General features: G+C 48.6%; 1 protein-coding gene across 2 annotated transcripts in view; it reads left to right on the top strand.

Annotated features, from left to right (window-relative positions):
* Positions 1 to 2,041: 2,041 nt before the first annotated feature.
* The window catches only part of cysltr1 (cysteinyl leukotriene receptor 1), a 39,059-nt gene continuing 35,052 nt past the window's right edge, over positions 2,042 to 6,048 (top strand). Inside the window, exon 1 of one of the 2 annotated variants that reach the window (XM_038775900.1) lies at positions 2,042 to 2,302. The gene's annotated coding sequence lies outside the window, so the exon portion shown is untranslated. Of the gene's footprint in view, positions 2,306 to 6,048 lie in introns of both variants that reach the window. The other variant, XM_038775899.1, reaches the window with a different exon arrangement.

The raw sequence follows: 6,048 nt of genomic DNA, 5'->3' as shown, positions 1-6,048 counted from the left end.
TTTTGCACTGTAGGGGTTCTAAGTTTCCAATTCTATGATTAATTTTTAAAATGTAGAATTGAAAACTAGCCTCAGTAGCTTCATGGCGACCTACATGATGACCTGGTCTGGCCTACATGTCGTTGTGGTTGAAGCTTAACTGCTCTCAAAATGGCCACTCAGTTCCAGGGCAATTAGGCATGGACAATAAACACTGGCCTTGCCAGCAACATTCACATTCCACAAAATACATATTTTTTTAAAGAGGTTAGTCACCCTCTGCGTAATTGGTACAGGAGCAGTGAAGTTATGAGGGGAGCGAGCAGCAATAGGGATAGTAATCCAGAGTGAGAAAGCTGGCAGGAAAGGTGTTAAATGTGGGCCACCACTAGATGTGTTTAAGTGTAAAAGCCTCACACCCTTTCCCCTTCTTCAAAGTCCTCCCCAGCTGCATTGTCATCGGGCAAGTGCTGACACATTTTCAGCAGCCAAGAAGTAACTCCTCAGGATGCACTCTCCATGCCTGTAGCCTTGCAGGGGGCCCTTGGGAGCTCTGACTCAGTTCTCGGTAAATTTAGCCCAGTCCTGAGGATTCTGCGTGCTATCGCCTAAAAGATTGTCTCATCGAAGCAAAGGACAACAGCGCTATCTTTGCAGAAGTATGTGTGGTGCGCAAACAGCAACATAAATAATGATGCTGACAGTTCAACATACAGTGAGTAATAAAGAACACATGAGAGACATCTCATAAATTGGGCGGCACGGTGGCACAGTGGTTAGCACGGCTGCCTCACAGCTCCAGGGTCCCAGGTTCAATTCTGGCCTCGGGTGAGTGTGTGGGGTTGGCAGTTTCTCCCCCTGTCTGCGTGAGTTTCCTCCCACAGTGCAAACATGTGCAGGTCAGGTGCATTGGCCTTGATAAATTGCCCCAAAAGTGTCCATTAGGTTGGGTCGGGTTACTGGGTTACGAGGATAGGGTAGGACCAGCGCCGGCCCTAGGGTTGCTGGCGCCCCGGGCAAGCTGAACTTCGGCGCCCTTGGGGGGGGGGGGGGCCGGGGCCGGGGAGGGGGGCGGGGCCGAGGAGGGGCGGACCCGAGGGGGGGGCGGGGGGCGGACCCGAGGGGGGGGGCGGGGTGCGGACCCGAGGGGGGGGCGGACCCGAGGGGGGGCGGACCCGAGGGGGGGGCGGACCCGCGGTGGGGGCGGACCCGAGGGGGGGGCGGACCCGGGGTGGGGGCAGACCCGAGGGGGGGCGGACCCGCGGTGGGGGTGGACCCAAGGGCGGGGCGGGGGGGGCGGACCCGAGGGCGGGGCGGGGGGGCGGACCCGAGGGGGGGGGCGGGGGGGGCGGACCCGCGGTGGGGGCGGACCCGAGGGGGGGGCGGACCCGGGGTGGGGGCAGACCCGAGGGGGGGCGGACCCGCGGTGGGGGCGGACCCAAGGGCGGGGCGGGGGGGGCGGACCCGAGGGCGGGGCGGGGGGGCGGACCCGAGGGGGGGGCGGGGGGGGGCGGACCCGAGGGGGGGGCGGGGGGGGCGGGCCCGGGGGGGGGGGCGGACCGAGGGGGGGGGGGCGGGGGGAGCGGACCGAGAGGGGGAGCGGACCGAGCGGGGGGGCGGACCGGGGGGGGCAGCCCTGGGGAGGGCAGCCACCGCGCATGCGCTGGTTGGCACCGGCCCAACTGCGCATGCGCGGGACCCGAGTCTCTGGCGCCCCCTCGCACATGGCGCCCCGGGCGACTGCCCGAGTTGCCGGTGCCTTGAGCCGGCCCTGGGTAGGACTGTGCAGACTTGATGGGCTGAATGGCCTCCTTCTGCACTGCCAATTCTATGATCCTGTGAAATATCCTTTCTCAGCCCCCTTTGAATTTAAATGCCCCAGTTTGCATATCTGTGGTTAGTGAGATTGCTTGGCGGCGGGGGGGGGGGGGGGGGTTTGACAGTGCTTCTCATAGTAAAGGGAATGATTTGCTTGTTTGTGTGACTTTTTTTTTGGTGTGCTGGAGAAGGCTGCCTCAGATCTTGTTTTGTAATCGTCCCTGCGATCTGACATTTCGCCAATCCTATCCACTATTACCCAAAAAGGGCGTGTCTCTCTCTCTCTCTCTCAATATTGGCCAGCAGTTGACTACATGTTACAGTCTGTTTAAAGAAGGCAGATTGGAGGGGTTTCCTGCTGGTGTGTCCAGGCACCTTTATCTTCACGTTGCACAGCCGAAAGAGGAGGAGAAACGGGGGAGCTGTCTCTCCTCTCAGCCTTGTCTCTTCCCGAATTTCAGCTGAAAATGGTGAGGAGGAAGCTAGTCAATTGAGACTTGGTGAAAAGGTAAGAATCTCAGGGGTGGGAAGGGTGGTTATGCTCTTAAAGATAGGGTTAGAATTTCGTGCATCTCTTTGGAACTAAAACGTGTAAACCAGTAAACTGAGCCGCCGGCCTCATTTACAAGTTACAGAATTAGTTGTGTCTAAGTCATAGACGTCCAACAGTCTTCTTCAGCCGAATCTTTTACAGTGCGCATTATTATATCAAGTGTATCTCTGTATTCAGAGCTCGCAATGTTTATTCTGATTTCAAAATTTACTAATGGAGAAATCACTCAGTTTTAGTAAGTGAAATATGATCTACACCAGTAACACCTTTTTTTTTGGACAATTTTAGCTTTTGGGGCATTAAATGTTCTTAGAATTCTACAGTGCAGAGGGAGGCCATTCGGCCCAAATGTTGCTGTCTGTATTCATGGAAGATCCACAGTTTGAACATGAGAGTGGAATAATCTAATAGAGTACAGTCACCCTACAACTCACATTGCAGTGTTGTGGTGGCAGAGAATTTGCTCTCTTAGCTGGATGAGCAAGGAAAATGTTAAATGAAAGTGGGGAAATCTCCCCACAGAAAAGGAAGAGAATTGAAAGACTGAGTCAAATTGGGCCCTGCCCAGGCACACCACTTAATGACTGAAACAAAACACTTGGTTGCCCAGCTACTACCTCAAGACCTTGTGGTGCGGACTCTTAATGGAAGGAAAAAAATAGCAATATAAGAGAGTATGGGGGGGGGGTTAGAGAAATTCTGATGGATTGGAAAGGCAAAGAGAATTGAATTAATACAGTCATAAAATATATTTTCTATATGTATCTTTATTCACGTTTCTTTTACGTAGTCCTCTTTTACGGGGGCGTTCGATTCCCCCCTCCCCGAAGATTTTGCCTTCTACAGTATGTTTTTGTTTTGCCAGTTGCCACGTTGCCTGCCCACCAACTTACAGAGGTGCTTCCATCTCTGCTTCGATCAATCTTGGATAATGTGGAAGTTAAACTTGATCTGGCGCTTGGTGAATGTTAACACTTGCACTTGCCCCCTATCAGAATGACAAACAGGGCGAGGAAGTCTGGTTGTTTTTTTTTTCACTTACCCAGGGGTGGCGACACAATGTACCCAGATCATAATGGGGAGCAGATCTCTGGCCAGGGCAAACATCGTGGTTATGATGCACTGATTCAATTATAGTTAGTTTTACTTGTTTTCCTGCTCAGGCTTTAGATGCCACCAAAGGAAGAAAGTAACGTCAATATAAAAGCGAATTACCACGGATGCTGGAGCCTGAAGCAAAAACAGAAAATGCTGGACCATTTCAGCAGGTCGACAGCATCGGTGGTGAGAGAAGGGAGCTAATGATTCGAGTCTGGAGCTTTGACAAAGAGTCATCCAGACTCGAAACATTAGCTCCCATCTCTCTCCACAGTGAAGTCAACAAAAATATCAACATAGATACTCAGACTTGAGGCACTTACCCAGAATTGAATTTTTGAAAATACTAAAAGAAAGCCTAAAAGTATGAAGTAGTTTAAATAACTAGGTGTACTACAAGCATTCAGATGCTGCCACAGTACTCCTCAAACTATCTTAACTATTGAAATGATCTGACTTACGTTCTACCTGGGTTCACAGCCCAGGAATTAATATTATGCAAAATGGTGTGCAATTGCTTGAAGGTGTTGAACCTTATTGAAGTGGAGGAAATGAGGAACAGTATTTTGTTTCTGGGAGCAACATTGTAATCTCATAGGGACCACCATAGTTGGACAGTTGCGCTGTCAATGTTCCAGCTGTTTCCCTACAAATGAACCTCAGTCAGAAACTTGGTTCCTACCTAATGCCCCTTTCTGTCCAACTGAATCTCCTTTTGGCATTTTTATTTCAGCGTCAGCAATAGAATTACATCTACTATTTGTAACAATACTTTTTTCACCGTTGTGCTGGTCGTTTGCCTTATTTTTGCACAACTAGCTTCAAGTTTACTTCTTGAATTACACCAAGTCACCTTAACCCGCCCACCTCTCTCTTCGACGACTTATATTGCCTTCCCCCGCCCCCATCATTGTTAAATTCTCACCCTTGTCCTCAAATTCCTATTGCCTCACCCTTCCCTATTTCTGTAACCTCCTTCAGCCCGACATTGCTCCGAGAAATCTGAACTTCTCCAATTCTGGCTTTTTGCATGTTCCTGATTTGAACTGCTCCTCCCATTTGCGGTCATGCCCTCAGTTTCTCAATAAGAAGTCTTACAACAACAGGTTTGTTTCGAATCACTAGCTTTCAGAGCATAGCTCCTTCCTCAGGTGAATCAGGCGTCGGATCCCCCCCCCCCCCCCCCTTAGTCCTTTCAGCTTCTCTCTCCTTCCTCAAAACCTAACTCTTTGACAAAGCATTTTGTCATTTGTCCAATCTCCCTTTGTGATTTGATATCAAATTGTTTTTGATAATGCTTCAGTGAAGTGACTTTTTTAATAATCTTTATTGTCACAAGTTGGCTTACACTAACACTGCAATGAAGTTACTGTGCCCCTAGTCGCCACATTCCAGCGCCTGTTCGGGTACACAGAGGGAGAATATAGAATGTCAAATTCACCTCAGAAGCACGTCTTTCAGGACTTGTGGCAGGTAGCCGGAGCACCCGGAGGAAACCCACGCAGACACCACACAGAGAGTGTCCCAAGCAGGGAATGGAACCTGGGATCCTGGAGCTGTGAAGCAACAGTGCTACCCACTGTGCTACTGTGCCCACTTGGGATGCTATGCTACATTAAAGGCACTTTAAAAATGCAAGTTGTTACAATAGTCAATTTTCAGATTCTTTCAGAGGCCCTTTCTGCAATTAGTTTAAATTAGGTATTTGTTAAGTAATAATTGGATCTGTGCTCATTCTCCAGATTTATACCTGCCAGTGAATTCATTGCATTGGCATCGTAATCCTGCACGTTTCCATTCCATTTGCTTTCTTAACGTATGTTTTGGTTTCTCTTTATTGAAATGCGCTTTATTGTTCATCTGTTGTACTATCTCGATTACTTTCCCTTTTTGAAGCTTTTTAAATGTTTCTGAGTCTTTCCTGGAGTTTCTGCTGCTGACAGAAACTTTGGGCCTTAATTTCTCGATAATTCTTCCTTTTGTCCACTTTTACATACGGCTCAAAACTTTCTTTCTCTCTCCGAATATTTTCCCCGTCCCCGGCTTACTGACTCAAGAAAGGTGGCTTATGTGTTCTGATGTCAGAGACAAATCATACATTTATACAGGTTTCTACAACTTTCCTGAAGTATTTGTTCAAATTTACAATTAATTGCTTCAGCCATGTGCAAGCAATTAGAAATTGCTATCTTGTCCATGACTGTAATTAATCTTTCATAATCGTTAACATCACCACCTTCTACATACTATCCCAGCTATCAGGAAATGTGCTATCAGTGAGAATAGTGATTTAAAAACCTCTACCTTTACTGATCTTGCCACCTGGTTCTTATCTTAGGCAGCAATCTAAAGTCTCAGAAAAACATCCTGCGAATATTGGCAATACAGAATTTCCACAGAAAAAACTCAAACCTAACATACACAGCAGGAATTCATCCATATACTAGATTTTGATCTTGATGCAGTAACTGGAAAAAGCCATTCAGCCCATTCATCTTGGCCCAATATTCATTTTGAAGAAAGGGGAATAACATAAATCTGCCTGCCATACCGGCTCATTTTCCTTTTGTGGGGTGAGTTTGTTTTGTTCACTTTTGGTG

The sequence above is a fragment of the Scyliorhinus canicula genome, chromosome 17, assembly GCF_902713615.1.
Source record: "Scyliorhinus canicula chromosome 17, sScyCan1.1, whole genome shotgun sequence".
In the NCBI taxonomy this organism is placed as follows: domain Eukaryota; kingdom Metazoa; phylum Chordata; class Chondrichthyes; order Carcharhiniformes; family Scyliorhinidae; genus Scyliorhinus; species Scyliorhinus canicula.
The sequence above is the reverse complement of the archived record's forward strand: the minus strand, read 5'-3'. Positions and strand labels throughout refer to the sequence as shown.